Below are 22,719 nucleotides of genomic sequence, written 5' to 3'. Positions count from 1 at the left end.
TATAAATGTTACTTCATATAGAAGTGTAATTATGCATGATTAAAAAAATCTACACTGCAGTAAAAATAATTATAAAAATAAAAAGGTTATAATAAATGATTATTAAATAATACAAATAGTTTTAAATGTAAATAAAATATGTTTAGTTGTAATTATTATTATGTAATATGATTATAGTTAAAATAAACATGTTTATGGTGTTGATGAAATGCTTTTATGGGTGACATTTTAAATAATGTGGTCCCATAGTATTTTGTTGTATAATTCTTTTACAATGTATATTTCAAATATTTGATTTTATAATATTTTTGAATCATAAATATTCTAATTTTCCTCCCTTTATCTCACTTAAATGTACATGTAGACTGTACTTGTGTATTTGCATTGACTATTTTCTTTGCATTCAATTGCTAATATACTTTTAGCTGGTTTAATCATTAAAAATAATTGTAATATTATTGTTGTAATTAAATATGGTTAATATTTATTATTAAATTAAAATAGTAACAGGCTAATCAGCATCATCCTTGTTGATATTATTTATATATGATGTATTTTTAGAACAATACATGTTTTATGTCATAGCTACAATATATAATATAGTGTATTATTTGTTTAAACAGACCTATTAAAAACTGTTAATAACTTTAAAATCTAATTTATGCTGTCTGAAATAAAAGTTTTGCATTGCAATATTTTTGAACATCATTTTTTTTAATGCAAAATAGTACATTTTATGTAGCTAATTCTGTTTGCAATTTACATACATATAGGCTACAACATATAGAGAACTGAAAGCTTTGTAAACCTTATAAATAAAATCCACAATGTGTCTGCAAGGCAAAGCCTTTCCAACAATTTAATTAATCCCTCCGAAGAATCGAGCTGCAAATTCTATGTAAAAGAGCAAATGTTTTATTTAATTCTGCTGTCTGCTCATATCCGAGAGAGCTGCGGTAAAATTGTTCTTTATTGTGAGTGCTTGTCTCTTCCCAGAGCAGATCTCATTTTTTTTCCTCTTTGCTTTTACGGCATTGATTTTCTGCGTCCTGACAACAATGACATTGTCTTCTCACTTGGCTGATCTCTTTCCTTCCTTTGCCTTTGAATTTGCTCACTTTCTGCTGTGGTTTTGTCCTCCGTCCTCTAGGTCTCAGCGTCATATGGACAGCGAGTGTCTTCGTCCCTGTGTCTCTAAATCATTTGAATAAGAACAGAGACACTGATATCTGCTTAAAAACATGCATGTTTCACTGACTGACTTTTCTAAAATCTTGAAATGCAACCCAAAAATAGATTATAAAATATCTCCCACAAATCTTAGAAATGATATATTAATTATATATGTGCAAATATTCGTTTTTCTTCTTCTAAAGTAATATTTTGAAAAAAGAAATTAAATAGTTTTAACAGACATTGCTGTTCCTGTAAGATTATATTTGTATTTGTAAAAATCATTAATGTTCCTAGATTTAGGACTTCAGATCCTTAAACCAAAATACCAAAAACCTCTAAAAAGAAGACAATTATATAAGATATTTAAAAAACAAATTTGATTATTTAAATAATACACTTAACAAAATATATAGGTTTTTGCATAGTAGGCATTAAAGCTAAAATGTTCTGTATTTCATTTTAAGGAGGAAGTCTAATGTCAGATTCAAGCATGTGTTCACATTCATATTTCTAATAATAGACATTGAAATAACAGTTGATTATTTACTATATTTTGTGTGTGTGTGTGTGTGTGTGTGTGTGTGTGTGTGTGCATTCTCAGCAGGGAAATGTTTTAAAAATGACACGCCATTTAAATTGCTCAGTTTCCGAGTTCACCTGTGTCTGCTGTGTATACGTATATATACACTGTATGTATGCAAAAACTGCCTCTGTCAATGTTATTATCTTTAAAAAAATTAAAATCTAAAGATAATTGTGTGTTATTTAGTGTAATAACAGGCAGGTATTATTTATTGCTTATACTTTTAAACCTTTATATCACTCTTACCTCATTTTATTTTCTTGATTTGTTTGTTAATTGCCTCTTTCTGTATTATGAAAAAGGGAGAGAAATAGAAAAGAAGATAAATAATTTAGTAAAGAATATTAGAACCTAAAAATATGATTATTGAAAAAAATTATTTCTTTAATACTTTAAAAAAATCTTAAGGCAGACATACTTTAGAAAAATGTCTGATCATTAAATGAAATTAGAAATTAGAGCAATAAAGGAGCAGTCCAGACTGACCGGTGGAAGAAAAATGCTGGCTAAGCTATCTGTTTCACACATGCACCGACAGAAGGTTCGATATGCATTCGATCGATGAATGAAAAGGCACAATGGCAAAATTGGACGGGGCTTCTTTTCAAATCCACGTCCCCAGCGTTCCCCGCAGTCTGCATTTCCACGGCAGGCAGAGAGCAAGGGTTACATCAAGGCTGCTCTGTGGACCGTGCAAACAAGTCTAGACCAATGACCTGCTGAATAGCTCCCTTTGAAGAGCACGCAAGTTCGGTCAGGATGAAGAGAAATTGAGGCGGACCCTCTTTTGAGTGCGGAGCAGCCCGTGGCCACTGGGAGGTAAGGGGCAGGGGAGATAGACAGCATCTGCTTCCATGGTTACTGGCCGGGCATGGAGACCTCGCTATTGTGGAGAATCAGTTCTCATGCTCTCACCAAGGAAATGTCACACATTTTAAGAGCGGCCAGTCCGGGACGCTCTCTTCATCAGCCAGACGCTTTTTCTTTCTGACTGTAATCAAACGATAGCACATGGCAGCTTAGAATAAGCGGGAAAAGGAGGGGGGTGCAGAGAGGAAAGATTTGGTGATCAGAAAAGAAAAATCTTATTTTGGAGTAAGATATTTGGAGTGAGATTTCTGTCTGGGGGTGATTTGAGAGGGGGTGGGCGTCTTTTTTTGTCTTTTGCCTCATGTTGTGATGATGGATCATTGTGGAACAGGCCAAAAGTCAAGGTGTATATTGTGAAGTCAGGGTCTTTTGTTGTGTCTAGGTAATATTTATGTAATTTGGCTACATTGCGGTTCGCTTGGAAGAGGTTTTGCAGTTGACAGTGTGTTTCAAAGAAAATTGTCCCTGTTTTTGTCTTAAAAGCCTGTTTTCAGTAGCTTGTATCTTTTGATTTTATAAATAAGGTTACTATATTAATTTACTGGCATAATTTACTCTGCCTTTTTTTTTTGTTCCCTAATGACTTTCTTTCTTCCATGGAACACAAAAGGAGATTTTAGGCAGAATGTTAGCCTCTGTCACCATTAGATTTCCTTGCATCTTTATCTTTTTTGTATACAGTGAAAGTTAATGGTGACTGAGGCTGTCATTCTGCCAAAAATCTAATTTTGTGTTCCACGGAAGAAAGAAAGTCTTGTTGGAACAACATGAGGGTGAGAATTTCCATTTTAGCGGGGAACTATCCCTTCAATACATTGTGCACTATGGAAATGTAGGCGAATATATATCATGATGTCAGATGTCGGGTGTGTGCGGATGGTTTTGGGTTGGGTGTTTGTCTTTCTGTGGGGGTTGTGGTGGAACGCTGAATTTGGCCGTGCAGCTGACGTCTGCCCTCCCATAGAGAACACAGAGGGGCCAGATGGCAGCGCTCTGCCGAGGGTTCAGGGCAGAGGATTTGTCGGGGGATCGTGGGAAAGTCTTAGGCTGAGTTCACCTGCTCAAAGAACAGCCTCGGGATTAGGACCAGCCCAGATTTAAACCTCAGTTGTGAACATAAATAGATAATCAGAACCTTGGAATAAATGTCTCATTTACTCTCCATTTGAAATTGTGCTACCTGGATTTTCGTTTATTTATTTATTTTATTTTTATTTTTTAAATAAAAAAAACACCTAATTTTTGTGATGTGAAGAATTATGATTTTTATTCAACAAAAACAGCATTTTATTATTATTATTATTATTAGCCTATTATATATTACCATTTTATTATATTTTATTATTATATTTATTATATTTTATCATTTTAAATTTAATAGGGGATTTTATACCTCTTCTTAAAGTATTCTAAATAAGAGTACTGACGTATATTTATATAGTATAGAACATTTTCTGGATCTTATTTTATATAATAAATAAAACTACACATATAATATAAACTATATATAACAACATAGAAATACTGTATATATAAAATATATAAAAATATATTTAGTTATATATACAATTAAAATATATATATATAATTTTATATTTCTTATATATATATATATATATATATATATATATATATATATATATATATATATATATATATATATAGTTTATTTATTTATTTGTACACAATTCCTCCTGATTTTTGTGGAATTTATTAGATTTATCTGGATAATTATTGGATCACATATGTATTCTAAAATGTTAAATAATTTGAATGTTAAGAGATAAAACCATTAACAAATTTACTGTCATATTTTTAATAAAAAATACAGACACATACTACTAGTCTCTATATGCCTTGTAACAAATTTCACAGCCATTTGGATGATGTTTCACAACTTTATTTGAATACTTGTTTTATTCTCTATTATTTAACTTACATTGGAACAACGTTGTTATGTCTGTACAATGACAATAAAATCACTTGTTCATGATGATTCAGAATAGATGTATTCCTTCCCTAGCTCAACCCTGAAATTAAGTATCTCTTTGATTGCACCATAAACTTAAATGAGATTTGTGGTATTGTCAGAAGCACGGTTAAGAATTCAATTACAAAGTCATTTTCAATATTTAAATAGATGATAATCTAACCTCTTTGCAAAGATTTACATCTTAGCAGGGCCATTTGCTGTTTGTGTTGGAAAAATCATGTTCTAAATAAGCTGTCACTTGAATAGGAGAAAGGGGGACAACAAAAAATATTTGTTGTTTTCATCTTGTTTTTGGTCTTATTCTGAAGTAATTTCTTCAGCAGTTCCTCAGGGTTTTCTTTGCCATTCTTCAGTGTGAGAAGTGGATCTTGGCGTGGGCTCAGGAATTTGGGCCAAGAGGTGAAGACAGAGAGCGTTCTGTTAGCAGAACCACGTGAGGACACTCATCTTTGTACGTTCTGTCCAAGTCCCTCATGTTTCATAAAAGCAGCTGAACGCAGGGGCCATGATGGGGTGTTTGCCTGCTGACAGCACAGGGCCATCATGGGTCAAACTCAAGAGCTCTCCAGCAGCTGAGAGATCAAACATATCCGCATGATGCTGAGTAATGATATACCGCTCGACTCACACTTTGAACTCTGGGAGTGTTTAAGAAGCCTCTTTTAAGTTATGTCATGCAGGCATTAGGTTTGTTTGGCTTCGGCTGTAGTTGAGGATTTAGTTTGCATTCCAGTTTTCACTGTCAAGAAATGTGATCATTTAGGGGAGTTTTTGTTGACATAAATCATACTTAGTGGAGTGTGGAAACTTTGTATTTAGAAATATGAACCTTTTTTTCTTAGTTCTGTTTAAAACTACTTTCCGCTTGTTGGAATTCAGACTAAGTTTGGCTAGAACGTTTTAGCGAGCACCTATGGAGAGATCTCGTATGGATAGAGATCAGAAGAGGGTACAAACTGGGCAGGGGGATCTCATTAGTATTCATATATATTTGTACGTAACATTTACACATACATTTTGTACACATACACATTTGGATGGACGCTGAAATGTACAGTATGAACATACTTTTATGTATGTACAGCTTTAGAGACATACATCTTTTTCGAATCCTCTGGTTACTGTTCAGAACAAATTCCTGCAAACTTTTCGAGAGTTCAATACTTTTGATGCAATCCCTTAGCAGGACTCTCATCTATCAGTGATTAATAGAGAAAATTTGTCCAAGAAAGACCTTTTTAGATGGCAAATTTATTTAGATGGGACTATAGAAAAAGTAAATAAAAAGTAGTCATTTGCTCTCTTTGTATTGCTGAATTTATTTATAATAAGTGAAAAACAGTTGATGTTATAATATTAACACTTTTCACACCTATACTGATTTTTGTTTGTGTATGGTGTCACAGTTGTTTTGTGACTCAATTCTGTAGGACTGCCCCCCAACCAAAGATTTTAGTTGTTAGATTAAACCATTAGTTGACTAGTTGTTGCACGTTTATGATATTAATTTAATGACTTAAATATATATATTTTGGGGAGCATCAGGAAATGGTTTGAGTTCCAGGACTGAGAAAGAATGTTATAAGTAACATTGCTAACACTGTTCTACATTACAGAGAAATACTAAACCGTAATAATGAGCCTTTAAAATATACATTTTACAAGCGCACGCACGAAGCGAGCCACAGCGACACCGGCAAAAGCAGTAATGATTCTGAATGTGTTGGAAAAACCAGCAAGGAGACTGTCTGAACATTTTGTTAATTTATAGAGAGAAATGCACATTAAGGTTGTGCCGACAGACGATGATCTCGGGGATCGACGATGGTCAGAGTGATTGCCAATAGCTGATGTCTTTGACGATGTCAAGACGATATTTGGCTCGTTTTCCCATGAATGTATTCAATTATTATTATTATTATGCTATTATTATTATAAAATTAATATTACAAATAATTTGCCCGTAGACACACAGACATGCGCTTGAAGAGACATTTTATATTATTATGAACAGATGATGGAAAAGCCGTCTATGCGCATGTATGACACGCTGTTTAAATGGAAAGGTGGTTACTTATATATATATATATATATATATATATATATATATATATATATATATATATATATAATTTTTTTGATCACTTCGTTATTTTAATTGCTTTTTCATTTCGTTTGGAGTGCAATTTGAATTTAGAAATGTATTTGATTTAAGTTTTTCGGTTTTTAAATAAATTAATGTAATTTTCAATGCAAAATCACTAAAGCAAGAATATACACCAATCCCTCAGCCTGGGGGTTGCCGATGTAATTGGATATTGTGATATATATATATATATATATATATATATATATATATATATATATATATATATATATATATATCGTGAAGGAGGGTACAAAACAAATGTATTCACACACATGATGTATTTTCCGGACAACTAAATACCCGACCGGTAGAGAGTGCACAGATGAAGTAGATTCTTTGCCAGAGAGATGTTGACAACTGTTGTAAAGCCATCTTTCAAATAGTTGAAAAACACACATTTTAATTGCACTTAATTTTTTTCCAGTTTCATTTCAATTTTTAGTTAAAATAAATAAAAAAATAAAGTTTTGAAATCAAGGTGTCTTGCTTTATGGTGTAGGCTTAACCCTAACCCTGCTTAAAGATGCAGTATGTAAGATTCAGTAACCCTTGTTATTAATGACACCTGTGACCGTTAAGTGAACTGCAGCCAGCTACCTGTTGCTCATGCACACACTCCATAGGGACGCGAGCGAGCATCAACCAAAACAATGACGTAACATATAAAGTGACTGAACGTGATTCACTGACTTCATGCTGACAGATGATGTAGCATAATTAAAATTACACAGTTATGATTGTTTTACTACAAACTTTGAGACTGTATATTATATTTGACTCTCCAGTGCTGGAACAAGGCTAAAACAAAGTGTGGATATACTGTAGGTCTGACTATGCAAGACTGTAGTTTGAAGTAGTCATTTTTCTTTGCATGATACACTGACTGCATTTATGCGATAGCCTATGTCGGCGTTAGCTAGCTAGTCAGCTTTATCAATAGCTGTTAGCTAAATTTGGTGGATGATGACATAGAATATGTTTATAAAATAGACTGTACATTATAAATATGTTGACATAGTTCAGTATTGATGTGATTCCATCATAAATGTCATTTTGATATATCGATGTGCTATTGTTTTATAATAATAGAATGTATATATTTTCTGTATAACCAAGTTATGTTAAACTAATGAATGGGTCTTTTTGCATTATCTTGAACATTGTCTAGCATTAATTACTTGTGTTATTGTAGTTTACCATGCTGAATAATTACAGATTAACATTGTTTATGTCGGTTACCATGAATCAGCATACCTGACTTTTAGGGGGCTTTCACACTGGGCACGTTTGCTGCGGTCCGATTCCGAGTGTGATTGTTCCCGGTGCCCCCCGCAGCTTTGGTCTGGTTTCACACTCACTTGATTCTATCGAACCCCGGTCCATTTGCGTTCATCTTACATCATCACAAACACGCATGGAGAACACAACACGACTCATCATACTTTTTGTTTTTTTGTTATTTTGGTGCCATTATGCACAGCAGAGTGAACGACAACTGTGTATATGTGCGCTTCATGGTGTAACTCATCAGATGTCCAGGGGAAGGCGGCTTGCTGCTGCTCGCAAACGGCGTTTTTTGAGGAGACAGCTGATTGCAAGGAATTCATTTGCATCTTTGTTTACACTGCACGCTTACTCACGCTCGTGTCCAAGGTGAAGTTATTGCCACTGTCATCTCCTATTATACCCTATATTTATAACCTATAATAGTATTTATATATAGTATTTATAAGATGTATAGATAGATAGATAGATAGATGTCGACATCGGCTAAAATGCAAGCACAGGTTACTTTACTTCCTGAACGAGTGCGCACCCGAGTCCGAGTTGCTTTCACATTCACACGAATCGCGCTACAGTTCCATTGCAACCGAACTCAGACCACCTCCTACAGGTAGTCTCGGGTTTGGTACCGTGGTGCGCTCCCCGGTCCGCATGACAGCTTTCATATTATGCGAACCGTGCTGTGTTTCGAACTAAACTGCCAGTGTGAAAGCACCCTTAGTATAAAGAGAAGATCGTCGAAATTATTTGAAAGTTATGAAGCAAGGTAGCTTGCAGTTCGTCAGCGTTAACAGGCAAGATCAAGTTAGCTAAAATAACACAGATCAATCCTTACAGCACTATATTTCACATGCTTTGCTGTTATGTAAGCTTACCTGTCCAATAAGAAGAACGCCAATTTAGGGTCGGTTTTGATCCCCAAAACCGAACGAAGGTCCCTCCAGGAATCAAATGCCCTGCCGATGTTCACTCTCGTTTTTTCACTCGACTACGATCACGTTACCGCTTAGCCAGATGGGATTCAGTAGATAAATGTTTTTTTTTTTGTTGTTGTTGTTGTTTGGCTTACTCTGAGTTTGTGTAGGAGTTGGTATTGTGCTGAGAGCCGGATGTTTGCTGAGTCAAGGCTCTTGGGAGCACGCATAAACATCCGCAACCCGCTCCCTTCACATGAAAATCAGTCTACAGGCTTTAATAGGCAACATAGGAATTCCGGGAAGGGCAAATATTTTAAGTTGCGTTACAAGCCGTTCACACATTGGCAAAAAAAGGCAAATATTACATGAAGATTTTTACATATTGCACCTTTAAGGAAAATTACCCCATAGTCACACCTAGCGTCCAACCAGCGGTAATATCGGTGTTCATCGGTTTGAACGTGAATAATTAATTACCGCATGGACCAGCCATGTAAATGATCATGTCTGTCCGTCACTGACTGCGTGACTTCGCCACTTCCTGTGGAGTTTTTTTATTCTGCGACCAACCGACCAATCAAAATTTGGTCAACCAAGACTCTTCTCATCGACTAACGTTTGGTCGACTATTAGGGGGTAGCCCTACAGTTTTCAGTTTCTTAACATAATTTTTTTTTTTCCAAAGTATGCGGTAATGGAGAGCATCAGTTTTTGACAGAGGAAAACGGCGTTCTAGTAAACGAGACGTAAACATAGCTAATTTAATGTGTTTAAAACTATGCAAAAGGGTTTACATTTAGATGGTGTCAATACCTTGATAATAAATGTTTATTGTCTATGCAAATATACAAAAAATGTATGTGTGTCAGCCTATATTAATATATGCACCAACAATTAGTATGGTGAATTTGCTGACCTGATTGCATCATGAACTGTATTTTTATTACAGTAATTTGCCTCTAGTATCTGAGCTCAAATTCATCCATCACATAGACACAGCTCTGCAGTGATTACAGTTGTGAGGTTACCTTTGGCTGCACTGGTCGAAAGTCAGTGCTGTATGCCAACAACTAAACTCATGTACACCCAAATGGAAAATTCTGCCATTATTTACTTACCCGAATGTCATTCCAGACCTGCATGCTGTTATTTTTACCACAAAAGGAGAAGTTTTAAAGAATATACACACTCCTTTTTTTATACAAAAGCTTTGTGTGAGGAACAGAGAGAAATTTAATAATTAAAAGCTTCATTTTTTTTTTATGCAAAATGTAATTTTAGACTTTGTTTATTATTATGTTTTTATTGTATTTTATTGACAGGTTTTGTGAGAATCACTCTTGTATAAAGCTTGACAGTCGTGGTAACTATGAGTTGCCATTGACTGGATACAGGTTTGGAACAGAATACAGGTTTGTAATGACATAGGTGTCTGATAATAATAAATGTTTTAGGTGCATGCTTTTCTTTGTTGATCACTCATAGCTTTGAAATTACAATGGATAATGTTTTGTTTCAAAGTAATAAGAATGCGTAAGTGTCTCGACCCTTGGGAAGGGGACCCATTGCAAGGGTGTGTAACTCCTTTAAGATCATTGTTCCGAACAAAATGGCCCCCCGGTGTGTGTGACACTTTTCTCAAAAGCTTCTCATGAGGGTTTTAAAGGGTTAACGGCAAACAAAAGAAACTGAGAACATGTAACTCAGCAGGAGACCCTGTGGAAACTCCGGGCAGCCATAATCTCGACCCAATCACTTCCTGTTTGCTTTACCCACAATCAGGAATTTGTCACAGGGCTGAATTAGAGATGGCAGCCACATGTTGATTCAGAAGCATATTGACGTGCACATGAAACATTCTGAGGATTTTATTTGATTGAATCAGTTTTTTTTCCCCCAGTCCCTTTAAGTGCAGAAAAGTATTGTGATAACTCATTAACTGTTACATATAGATGCTAACTAAATAAGAAGATGATGCAGATTGGCTTGTGTCTGAGCATGCTACACAACTTCTTGTCCAAGCTCTCGTCATATCTAGAATGGACTACTGCAATGCTCTTTTGGCAGGACTTTCTGGATGTACAGTCAAACCTCTGCTGTTAATTCAGAACACGGCAGCATGTTTGGTTTTCAACAATCCCATGAGAGATAATATCACGCCTCTCTTCATTAAACTGCACTGGCTGCCATTGGTTGCTTGCGTCAAGTTTAAGGCATCGATGCTCGCAAACAGTCATTTTTTCCATGCCCCCTGTCTACATTCACTACCTCTAAGTCTATGTGCCCTCCAGAAGCTGGAGATAGGTGAGTGAACATCGCCTCTTGGTGCTATCTCACAGAGGCACAAAATCGCTTCCTCTGACTTTCACTTCCGCCGTTCCTCGCTGGTGGAATGACCTTCCGAACTCCAAGTAGCTGATTCTCTAACTTTTTTCAAGAAACACCTTAAGACGCATCTCTTTCATGAGCACTTGACCCAACCTTACTAATGCATTACTAATCTTCCTACTAAAATCTTACTAATTCTTCACAAAAAAAGAACCACTGTTTCTCCTACTTTTACTTCTTATGTTATTGCCTACTTATGACAAATTGCTTTTGCTGTATTCCTCATTTGCAAATCACTTTTAATTAAAGCGTCTGCAAAATGAATAAATGTAAATGTTGTGTGTATGTTTAACCCTTTGACTTATTGTGAAATCTTGTACTTATTGTGATTTCCTGTACAAAGTCTTCTCTCACCTTCATAGGAATTAATCAATTGTTGTCAATGCCCTGTGTCTTTTGATAATCAATAATTGTATCTTTTAGAGTTTAATGTTTCCAGATTCTGTTAGTTATTTGAAAAAAATTGGGTTTACTCTTTGTATGCAACTGTGAGCTCTGGTTTTGTTCAATCAGAGGTGGCAGTTTTTGTTTTGCACAAAAATGCAAAACAATTTTGGTTCAGCAATTTCCTGCACAGTGCAGGGGTGAATAATAATTATGCCTTTCCATGTTGCTCCTGCTGTGCCCTTCCAGTGTGCTGCTGAATCAGCAATGGATCAGGCAGCAGAAAATGCCATGATTTTCATGCTTAACGCTTTTTATCATGGCTGCAGAACAGTGAGTTTACGAACTAGACAGACTGTGTGTGTGTGTGTGTGTGTGTGTGTGTGTGTGTGTGTCTGTGTGTGCACCTTGAGTCTATATTGCACTGCAGTCGATATAATTGTATAAGTTTCACCCAGTTAAGGTTGTTTTTCAGGCTTTCGTTAAAAATGCCTGAGCAAAACTCATGTGAAAACCAGAGTTGATTTATTCTTGTCAGAGAGCACGACTCAACAAAGCATTCTTTTCATGGTGCTTTTATAAGCATAGAATTGAATATTCCTCTTGATTGTGATGTCTACCTTTTCCCTGGCCTCTATAATTGTAGATGATTGCCTCAAATGAGACTTAAATGTATATTTTAAGTGTGCAATTTTTTTTCTAAAAGCTTAAACACATTTGAGCAATGTCTGAGGTCTCCTATCCATGTCTGTCCATGTCTGCTGTGTATTTTCAAAGACAACAAAAGGCAGACATGGGGAAAATTTTTAAGGAAAGTACCCAGAAGTGACAGGAAGCATGCGCAGTAATAAGACCTATCACCTCACTGGCCAACTGAAAATAAATCTTGTGTTGAGGCAGATTACAACGACCGACTAATTCCCCAGTCACATTATGAAGGTGGAAAAATGTATTAAGTGATGGGCAAATATTTTTCTTGCATTTTACTGATATAATGAAAATGGAGTTATGGCATGCCACATTTTGTGAAAAGGATTCAATAACTTCTTGATAAAGAAAGGTTGAGTTGGGAAATGAGGATTGTTTATAACTTAGTGTAGAACCAACTTAGTTCCATTTAAACAAAGTTCTGTGTTTTGTGTTATGTATACTTACGGTTTGTGAGACTTCGTAAATGTGTTGTTAAAGATACACATTTAAAACAGAGTTTTGTAAGAAAAACATTACATGACAATATGTTTCCAAAATGTAGTATGGTGTTTGTTTCGCTTATTTGATAAGTACATACAGTAGTTAGGACCAATTATTATTAAAGTACTAAAAAGAATCGTTAATAAAATCATTAAGTGGGATCTTAATCTGATCCAGAATCATTAAATTCCTTAGGATTCCCATACCTTTAGAAAAGTTGTTCTTAGAACATTTGAGAGTAGCAATATCAGTCTAACAACCTCCTTTATGTAAAAATCTCAGTAACTTTAATAAATATAAAGTTCTATTTGTCTCCAGTCTGGAGAGTTCCAGAAGAGTTGATGAGCTATGTTGAGATTTTCATTTTTCCTCTGGCTTCTTACCTAGGGGTCTTGAGAGTAAGCAAGACTAATTAAACCTGAAGTCATTTAAATTCATTTTAATGGCCCTGGTCAATTAACATGATGCATTCTCAAGTCTTGTTTAATGCCATTTTTATAGATCTGGTCCTTTGTTCTCACTTGCGGAATACTTTTTTACTCTCCAAAGTTTAATATTCAGTATTCATAATGTATTGATTGTTTTTTGTGATGGTAAACAAGATCTATGTTTGCTTGTCGCTCACGCTTTGCAGCGTTTTGGTTATCGATGTGGGCTATTCACGCATTACTTCATTTAATTAAAAGCCCTTCTGCGTTACCGCTTGGAGTTGCTGTTTATGTTATTGACCATAATTTAATAGAGAGCCCAGCTAAACCCAACGCAGTCTTTATTATTTGTGATTTTCTTGAATTAGCATAATTTAAATGTAGGTTTCGTTCCTTTTGCAGTTGTTGTTTTTTTTTTTTTTCTTTTAAAGAAACTCTATATGAACAAATCAGATGCATTATAGGCATGGTGCGAATTACGCGGGGTCTGGGGGGGTCTAAGTCCCATGAATGTTCCAAGAAACCCCATAAAAAGCTTATCTGGGAATTGTTGGAAGGTGGTTTTAAGTGAGTTAACCACCCTGCCCCTCGAAAGTGTGTATTTGCATCCTGATTGTGGGATCTCAATAGTTTTTCAGTAGGTGAATTGCCCTTTGAAGCTTTGAGAAAGTACGTTCAGCTGATGTGTCTAGGATGTCCTTTTTGTTTCGCAAATCTCAGCAAATTAGTGTTTGTGTTGTGATTAGATAACCTGTCCCGTGGTTGTAGAGCTGCCCAGCAACATGCAAATCTGTTACGATTTCTTATTCTATGTAAAGACTTTATATTATAATTATTGATTAAAGTTTAGCCCCTTGCCATAAATAAATTCATGAAATCAGCTTTAGCTGAATCAATGCCTTTTAACCACTTTTTTCTATGTGTTAGGTTGCTTCACTCCTACTGGCTGTTTGTGTGCTCTGCACCAGCTCTCTGCTTCCCTTTTCCCCATCAACAGCCTTGGTTCTGAACCTGTCTCTGCCCACCAAAGGCAGCTGCAGCCAATGAGGCTTGCTGAAAAAGTGTCAGCATTTAATACAGACCCACCCATCCGAACTGATTGGCAGTCAAACAAAGTCATTTTCTTGGCTGGTTGCCTGGCAAACCTCTGCAAGCATTTAAGGAAAAGCAGAAAGCATGGTCTCTCTGCACTGAGAAAACCTCTAATCTCACTGCACAAAACCTATTCGTACCATCAACTTTGTTATTTTTTTGTTGGCCCTATCTCCTTAGAGGCTAAAGCAAACTAAAGTACGAGTCTGACAGCTTATTACCAACTGCATTGAGACTAGATTGTTTTATCGTGTTTCGATTGATTAGGCTTTGCTCCTGCAGTTAGTAAATGTTTGCACATGTAAATCTCTACTGTCTCTTTTACATCATGTTTCCAGATATTAAAACTGATATTGGAAAAAGTTGGAACTTTTGTCACAATAAAGTAGATTCCACTCTGTGCTAGGGCATGGCTAAATGTCAAACATTCACAACATTTTCGGCAGTAGTTGTTGAGCGGTGGGGGGTGGGGGGTACTGTAATATAGACTCCTCCGCTTAACTCTCTGCGCTATTAAAGGCACCTCCGCGTTCTTAAAGGCACCTCTGCTTAAAAGAGCACCTATTCATTTGTGAAGGGCACCTTTAGATTTGTGAACGAAAGGGGCAGGGGCTTATGCCCCTGTATCCACCACGTGCACAAAAATACATATACATACTGTATATATGATTATACATTTAATCCACAATAAATACAGAATTATTGAGATACATATACAATATTGTCATAAGACTGAAAAATATTGAAGTATATTTTTTTTTGCTATATCGTCCACCCCTAACCTGCGCACATATGTCTTTTTTAACACATATGGTTCATCTGTGTGGCTAGAGAAAACATAAAGTCAGTTACGATGAAGACCTGTCGCATGTCTACATGGCTTTGAAATGAAAATAACAGTTTTTCCACAGTGAATTCTCTCAAATAAGAAACGGACAGTAAATCTGCCCTTTGAGCTTAGTCAGTGGTGCAAGTTTGTGGTGGAGATTAACAAGGCATGTAGAAATAATGTTTGACATTTCACTTTCGGCAGTAATAACTCGGCTCGGATATAGGGGTAGGTCAGGCAGGGTGGGGGGGGGGGGGTCGGCACTGCAGAAAAATTTCACTCTGGTTTCTCCTATCATATCTTTAATCACAAACATACACCAGTGGAGGATTAATGTCAGGCTATTCTATCACCTTCAGCCGACATTGTTTATAGAGCCAATGAATAATTGCAATTAAGAACGAGAGCGGCGAGTGTTGATTTTCTGTTGCCATCTGGTTCTTTCACCCCTGTGCAGTGAGCAGCGTGTGCAGTTGGTTCACCCCGCTGAAGGGACCGCATTACGACTGTTTCACATTACTGCGACGTCTGTCTGATTTTCCCCCCTGTCTGGTTTTCAGTGGGTCGATCTGTCCTGCGGGAAAACCTTCCTCCCTCTGCTCTGCGTTTTCTATGCAATTTTTCTCTGAGCTCAGTTGAACTTTGACCTTAGCGTACTGCTTCTCTGGATATGAAACTGCCCTTATTTGAGGTGACGAGGCGGCATTGATTTCTGGAAAGACTGTTTTAAAAGATTATATTTTATGATAAAGAAGTATAATAGGTTGCATCTATGTAATTTATTGTATTATATACAGTTTATGATGTCATGGATGTCTTTAAGGATTGATTTTGGAAATTGAATATAAGTATAAGGTCTTTGTGCATGTGTGTTTGAGGGGGGTCGCCACTGATATTCTCTTTCTTCAGACGTATTAAAATGGTAAACCATGTTTTTCGGACATGTTAATCTACACTCCTCCAATTTTCTTTTTTTCTTTAGGCTTGCAAAAATACCATTTTATTAGCTCGTTTTCAGACATATATCATGGTAATACCATATTTTTTGGACATGTAAGTTAACACTCTTCTGATGTTCTCTTTTTCTTCAAACGTTACAAGACATACCATATTATTACCATGTTTTTTGGACATTAATCTTGGTAATACCATGTATTTTTTATATTTACCATGGTAATACCATGTTTTTTTTTTACATTTACCATTGAAATACCATGTTTTTTGGACATGTAAATCTACACTCCAATTTTCTTTTTTCTTCAAAAGTTACAAAAGATACCATATTATCATGTGTTTTGGACATGTTCCATAGTAATACCATGTTTTTTGGACATTTACTATTGTAATTCGAGATTTTTTGGATATGTTAGTCTGCACCCTTCTGATTTTCTCTTTTTCTTCGTACGTCACAACCATTATAACCATATTATTACCATGTTTTTTTTGGACATGTACCATTGCAGTACCATGTTTTTGTACATGTAAATCTACACTCCTCTGATATTCTCCTTTTCTTTAAAGGTCACAAAAAATACCATGTTATTACCATGTTTTTTGGACATGTACCATGGTAATGCCATGCTATTCTTTGGTATACCTTTGAGGACCATGTAAATACTATAGTACATGAATATGTTAAACATTCAGTATTATGCTATATATCATTATACCATTGTATTACTATCTGATACCATTACTGTCAAGTACGGATTAAGAACTGAGAGGCCCATTGGCTGGTACACCATGGAGGCCTCCCATGACGTGTCACATGACTACGTTCGCCTTTATGCGCTACAAGACACTTGCCAGATTTGGTTGGGTTTTTTCAAATTGACAGAAGAAAAGTTTGGAGCAATGACTTACACAGCCAATTATATGTACTTTTTAATTATGAACTGATCCAAAACCATGCATTTTTAATAGGGATGTGCATGGTATTCAAATACCAAAATCACTATTCGGTTATCCTGCACGTGTTTAGAGGTCTTCAACCCGATCGGAGTCTGACGGTTCCCTACAAACCTATGGGTTTGGGCCAGGTTCGGATCAGTTTTCAAGTAGGCTATAGGGCGAGTTACGGGCTGTTCACATGTGCGTTGAGGCCATGTAAACGCACTGGAAGGACGTCTTATATAGTTATGCCACAACTCACTTTTTTCAGTGTACCGCGCAGGACCAATGCATTTTTTTTAAGACTGTTAAGTTTAAAATAACTTTTATATTTATAAATGCATCTCAAGACACCTGCATTCTGTTTTACAATTCATTGTGTAGGACCATCGCATTTTTTTAGACAGTTAACTTAAAAATAATTCAATATTTATTAATGCATCTCGAGACACCTGTGTTCTGTTTCACCATTATAATAAACGTTCTTTATTCCCAAGTCCTGACTCCTGACAAATAACAGAATAACTGTTTGTGAACTCTCGCGGTTAACCAAATATTACAAAAGGTTACTGTGCACATAGTATTAAGGCATCTTTCGCTTTATCATTAAACAGTCAATGCATGCAGGACTTAAACATATTAAAGTCATCCATACTGTTGCACAAATTCTGTCTTTTATATGAATTTAAACCATCAGCTTTGTACACAGCCAGGGTAAACTGCACCTTATCTTTGCGTTTTGTAAATCAGATTCTGTTCTATGTACTCCTTTAAATAAACGGGCTGCACCTGTGAGGTGCAGGTTCTCTGAGCACGCACTCGAGTGTCTGTGCTCACGCTGCTGTCACCCAGCACGCATTCGGTCGAACAAATGGTATTTCACATAAGGCTGACATTTAAGTGGATTTATAATAGATATCTCAAAATAAATAAATAATTGATTTAGCGCACGGGGCCCTTTGGGTTTAGAGGCCCCTGGGCAACGGCCCAATCGGCCCAGTGGTTAATCCGTCCCTGATTACTGTACCATGATGGCATCACTGTACTGTTTTAAAAGGGCAATCAATCAGCAAGCTACAAGAGAAAGTCATGTGACAGACACGCCCACCTTGCCTTGTTTTTGTGTGTTTTTTAATCATGCATGGAGCTGATGCAAACTAGCGATGTTTAAAAGCTAAATTATGTGAGGAAAACACATTGAAGGTGTTTTCGGTGCATAAATTAGATTCTCTCCCTGTTGAATGTAGGCTGTGTTTTAGTCCTGTGGTGAGACTTAGCGATTGCTCTGAACTGTATGAATCCAGCATGAGGGGAGTTTCTCCAACCCTGTGTGAGAATTTATTGGCCCTGGAAGTTAAGAGTGATGTTAAAATAGTTCATCCTCACAGGTCTGCACTTTCAAAGAATAGGCTATAATACATACACACACACATACACACACACACAGAGAGAGAGAGAGAGAGAGTGAGAGAAACAGAACCATTTACCTATTTCTTTTGGCTTATATTGTAGTTTAGGATGAGGGAGAAACCTGGACTCTGACTTTCTGCTTATGTTATCAGGGTGGAAGATTTGGACAGAAGTTTGTTTAACAGATAAATCTGGCATGAGCTTTTAACTTTAGGTGCAATGTTGGATGCTGTTTTTTTTTTCTTTTTTTTTTCTTTTTTCTTTTTTTCTTTTTTTTTTGCTGTGAGTGGGCCAGAATTGTTCTTTTCTTCTTGTTTAAAAGATTTGACATGATCTTCATGTTTAAAGGATGCACCGATATATATATAAAAAAAAATGGGCATATACTGACTGTCAAATATTATTTGTATGTTATGGACGATTTCCAATATTATGTCTAATATTATAAAACTATACTGTTTTGCCTTTTAATATAAAAAAGCATTTACACTAAAGCTTTAATATACAATTTTACATGCTCCAAAACATGTACAGTAAAAAGATGAACAGCTTTTTAAAACTGATACATAAGTATACTGTTTAAAATAGAAAACTTAATTATTATTTTCCTAAACTAATATCAGCCTAATCAGACTGATGCTGATAATAATAAAATAATAATAAAATAACTGTGAAATTGGCTGATACCAATTTGGTAACATCGTATAGTATATCACACACAAAATATACATACTGTACATCTTCTGTAGCTCCCAGTTTTGATTAATTATAGACATATTTGAAATTTGCCAATAATTTATAAATGGCCCTGTACTCAGAGGGTGCTTTCACACTTGCACTTTTGGTGCGCACCCGAGTACACTTAAAAAGTTGGTGTGGGGTACGGTTCGCTGCTGATAAGTGCGCAATCGTACCAAATTGCAGAAGTGAACCACTTGTGATAACATATAATTTGCGTCTTTGCAGGCTCCTGATCATGATTACTATGGTATTATGCATTTCTCATACCTGCTTGTCTCTAAATAAATCCCCTTCATAGAGCAGCTCACATTCTTCACATCTCTTGCAACGCATCCGCGGGCTCGCGGCAGACAAGCGCTAACATTCATCACATTCATCATTGCTCATGCAATGCATCCGTGGCAGACAAACACGTGTTGTGCTGTGTATCTAGAGTTTTGGTGGTAAACAGATGAAGCTAGTATCTTCTTCAATTGTTACCTAGTTACAGTGGTAAACAGCTGCCATTTGTACTCACGTTGATGACACAATATGACCGCAGTTTGGACCCAAATAATATGATATGAACAGAGACCAGCAGAGGCAGGGGGAATGGGGAGAAAACAAACTTGGGTTCATGTGAAAGCACTCTAACAAACAGTTTTATGTACACAAATTAAGTTTAGTGTTTGTTGTAACTTATTCTACAAACTGAAATTCTTCAACTGACTATTTAGATTTAATCTTGTACGAGTTCTTCATCCTAGTCTTTCAGGGCCAAATCAATATACACTCACATACATAAACTTCAACAGATCAACTCTTGTGATTAGATGCAGATCTACTGACTGCCGTCAGAGAGTGTTGGGAATTTACCCAGGAACAAGGGTGAATGAGTTCATGGTGATCAAATCCAAACATCTACAGTATTATAAAGTGATGGTGATTCAGGGCTGTTTTTTGGGTGGGAATTTCAGTTTTAGTGCATGAGAAGATCATAATCATAATGATTCACTTCACTGAAAAGCATCCCTCAAGTATACTTGTGTTGCAGTAAAAAGATTAAATTAAAAATTCATGACATGGTCTTTAACCGCATTAGTTCCAGCAGGTCAGATTTCAAATCCAGAGTTCTTAATGTTTATGGTGAAACTTACACACTGTACAAAAAGTTAAGAACACTCAAAATATAATGGCAACGGGCTATAAGGGATTTTTTACTTTTCTTAACTTTTGAATGAAGTACATCACACAACTAAAATGTTTAGATTTACAGTGCAAAAAAGGAGAAAAGTTAAAAATTCAAGCCGACATGATGTATTGCAATTTTTGAGTTCTCTCAACAAATGTAAATTATCCATAGTACTTTAGTTATCTTAGCTTTGTTTGTTCATTAAACTGCTAACTTGTTTCTAACCTAATTCAAATTGAATACTTTAATTAATCTAATTTTATTATAAATTAATTAATTTCATTGGATACCATAGCGGTAGCAGGGATATATCATTATCTGAGATGCCTTAAACTGCCATTTGAGGATAAGTGGCCAGTGTCTGATAAGAGACCAACATCTATTGTCTCCCTCATTTTACAGCATATGGTTACATAGCAGACACACACATGGGTCTCAACACTTTTAGCACAAATCACAATGATGGTAACACTCATCAAATAAAAAATCAAGTAAAAAGATGAGCTGCGAATTATTACTACATGACAAATAACTGAAAGTGACAACAAACACAACAACCAATAGCATAAATAAAATCAGCAAACTCTAAAACAATGAAAAATAAGATGGTAACACTGCAATTTGCATAATGTATTCATGTCACGGTGCATGCTGGGAATCTGAACATGTGAACATGACATGTATAGTTCTCTTGACTTATATTATTGAGTTCCACTGAGTAGTTTTTCTAAATATGATAACTTATTACAAGTTCAGCCAACAACAACTTGAATAATTGAGTTATCTCAACAAGATCCAATCCAGTACAGTTATTCTAACACTACATTTTAAGTTATGATAACAATAAGGCTAAATCTTTTTTACAGTGTACAGATAACTTGTTCAGCAAACTCTTGTTTGCAATAGAAAAAACTTGCTTCTGTCTTATTCTTTATCATGCACAGTTTTAAAGGATTGTTTGCCTTAAAAGAAGAGGATGCCTTGCAATGAAGACATGTAATTTATGTCATTTCTTTTTAATAAGATATACAGTAGACCCTTAACACATAAACCTCAATAATGGTGACAATCAACGAACAAATTGTTACATAAAAGGTGATTTCTGAATATCACTACACAAAAAACAACAGAGATGACAAAAACAACAATGACTGCATTAAGTAAGCACAACTAACAATAGACCTAAAACAGTAACTGTATAATTTATTCATTGCTTCAGTGCATGCTGGGAACACACAAACCCTTTACAAATCATCAACATTGTTCAAAATTAAATTATTTGTCCAGTATTTTTTAGTTAATGTATTGCTGCCTTCAAGTCCTCCTGAGAAGTTCCTTCTTACTCTGAAGACACATTCAAGTGATTTTTGAGATAAAGTTGTAATTATGACACTGTGGTTCATGTGCGCTCATCTCATAAATATGATAATTTCGACATGACAGGCAGAATATGAACTCAGTTCCCTACAAGTTTACACTGGTGTCCTAGCAGAGTAACCACAGGTGTAGTTTGAGAACCAGAAAGTCTCCAAATAATTATTTTGGAAGAGTATATTTTGTTGTTATTATTTAAAACCTTACAAACTTTTTTGTGAAGTGTTTCACTTGAAAAGTGTACTTGTGCTATCTTTTTAAAGGTGTCATGAATTGGATTTTTATTTTATTTTATAATGTTCCTTGAGGTCCACTTATAATGTTAGTTTGATTTTTTTCATTAAAAGTAGTCATAATATAGGAATAATTAGTCATTTTCTGTCCAGTTTTTGTGCCTCTGATTCAAACGCTCCATTTTTTGGGGGCGTGTGTTCTTGAAGACTTCAGTGGAAACGCCCACTGCTGTGATTGGGTAACATCTTGGCATGTGGATAAGTGTAAATGCCCCCGCCATTACGCACGTGAGGGGTTGTTTTGAAAATTTCGGATGGTTAAAAAAATGACAACCGGAGGAATTCATCCATACATGTTTGAGCCAGAGTCTGATCCCGAATTAAACCCCGCCACAAACACCACAGATACTGCAGTCTGTGACAGTGTGGTCAGTAATCACTGTAATTTACTTGTCTATTTGTGTAATAGGTATTACTTTTATTGTTGTTTAAACCAAGACGCTACACAACGGTTGTATCTTGTTACATAGTTGGGGTATTTTCCAACAGTGAAACATTTCTGTGTTTTACAAATGCTGAGTAACGCATGACAGTACCAAATAAAGTGTAAATACAT

The 22,719-nt window shown here is 35.7% G+C and overlaps 2 long non-coding RNA genes across 2 annotated transcripts in view; one reads left to right on the top strand and one right to left on the bottom strand.

The window, feature by feature from the left end:
* Nucleotides 1-737: 737 nt before the first annotated feature.
* Nucleotides 738-2,343, bottom strand: LOC127434044 (uncharacterized). The gene is made up of 3 exons (XR_007895969.1): nt 2,246-2,343; nt 2,006-2,045; nt 738-1,194 (listed from the first exon to the last, which is right to left on the bottom strand). It is a non-coding gene; the product is annotated as an uncharacterized LOC127434044 (long non-coding RNA).
* Nucleotides 2,344-2,431: 88 nt separating this feature from the next.
* LOC127434042 (uncharacterized) overlaps nt 2,432-22,719 on the top strand; it is a 43,499-nt gene continuing 23,211 nt past the window's right edge. Inside the window, exon 1 of the long non-coding RNA XR_007895967.1 lies at nt 2,432-2,578. This is a non-coding gene — a long non-coding RNA (uncharacterized LOC127434042). The remainder of the gene's footprint in view (nt 2,579-22,719) is intronic.

Source organism: Myxocyprinus asiaticus, chromosome 43, assembly GCF_019703515.2.
Source record: "Myxocyprinus asiaticus isolate MX2 ecotype Aquarium Trade chromosome 43, UBuf_Myxa_2, whole genome shotgun sequence".
In the NCBI taxonomy this organism is placed as follows: domain Eukaryota; kingdom Metazoa; phylum Chordata; class Actinopteri; order Cypriniformes; family Catostomidae; genus Myxocyprinus; species Myxocyprinus asiaticus.
The sequence above is the reverse complement of the archived record's forward strand: the minus strand, read 5'-3'. Positions and strand labels throughout refer to the sequence as shown.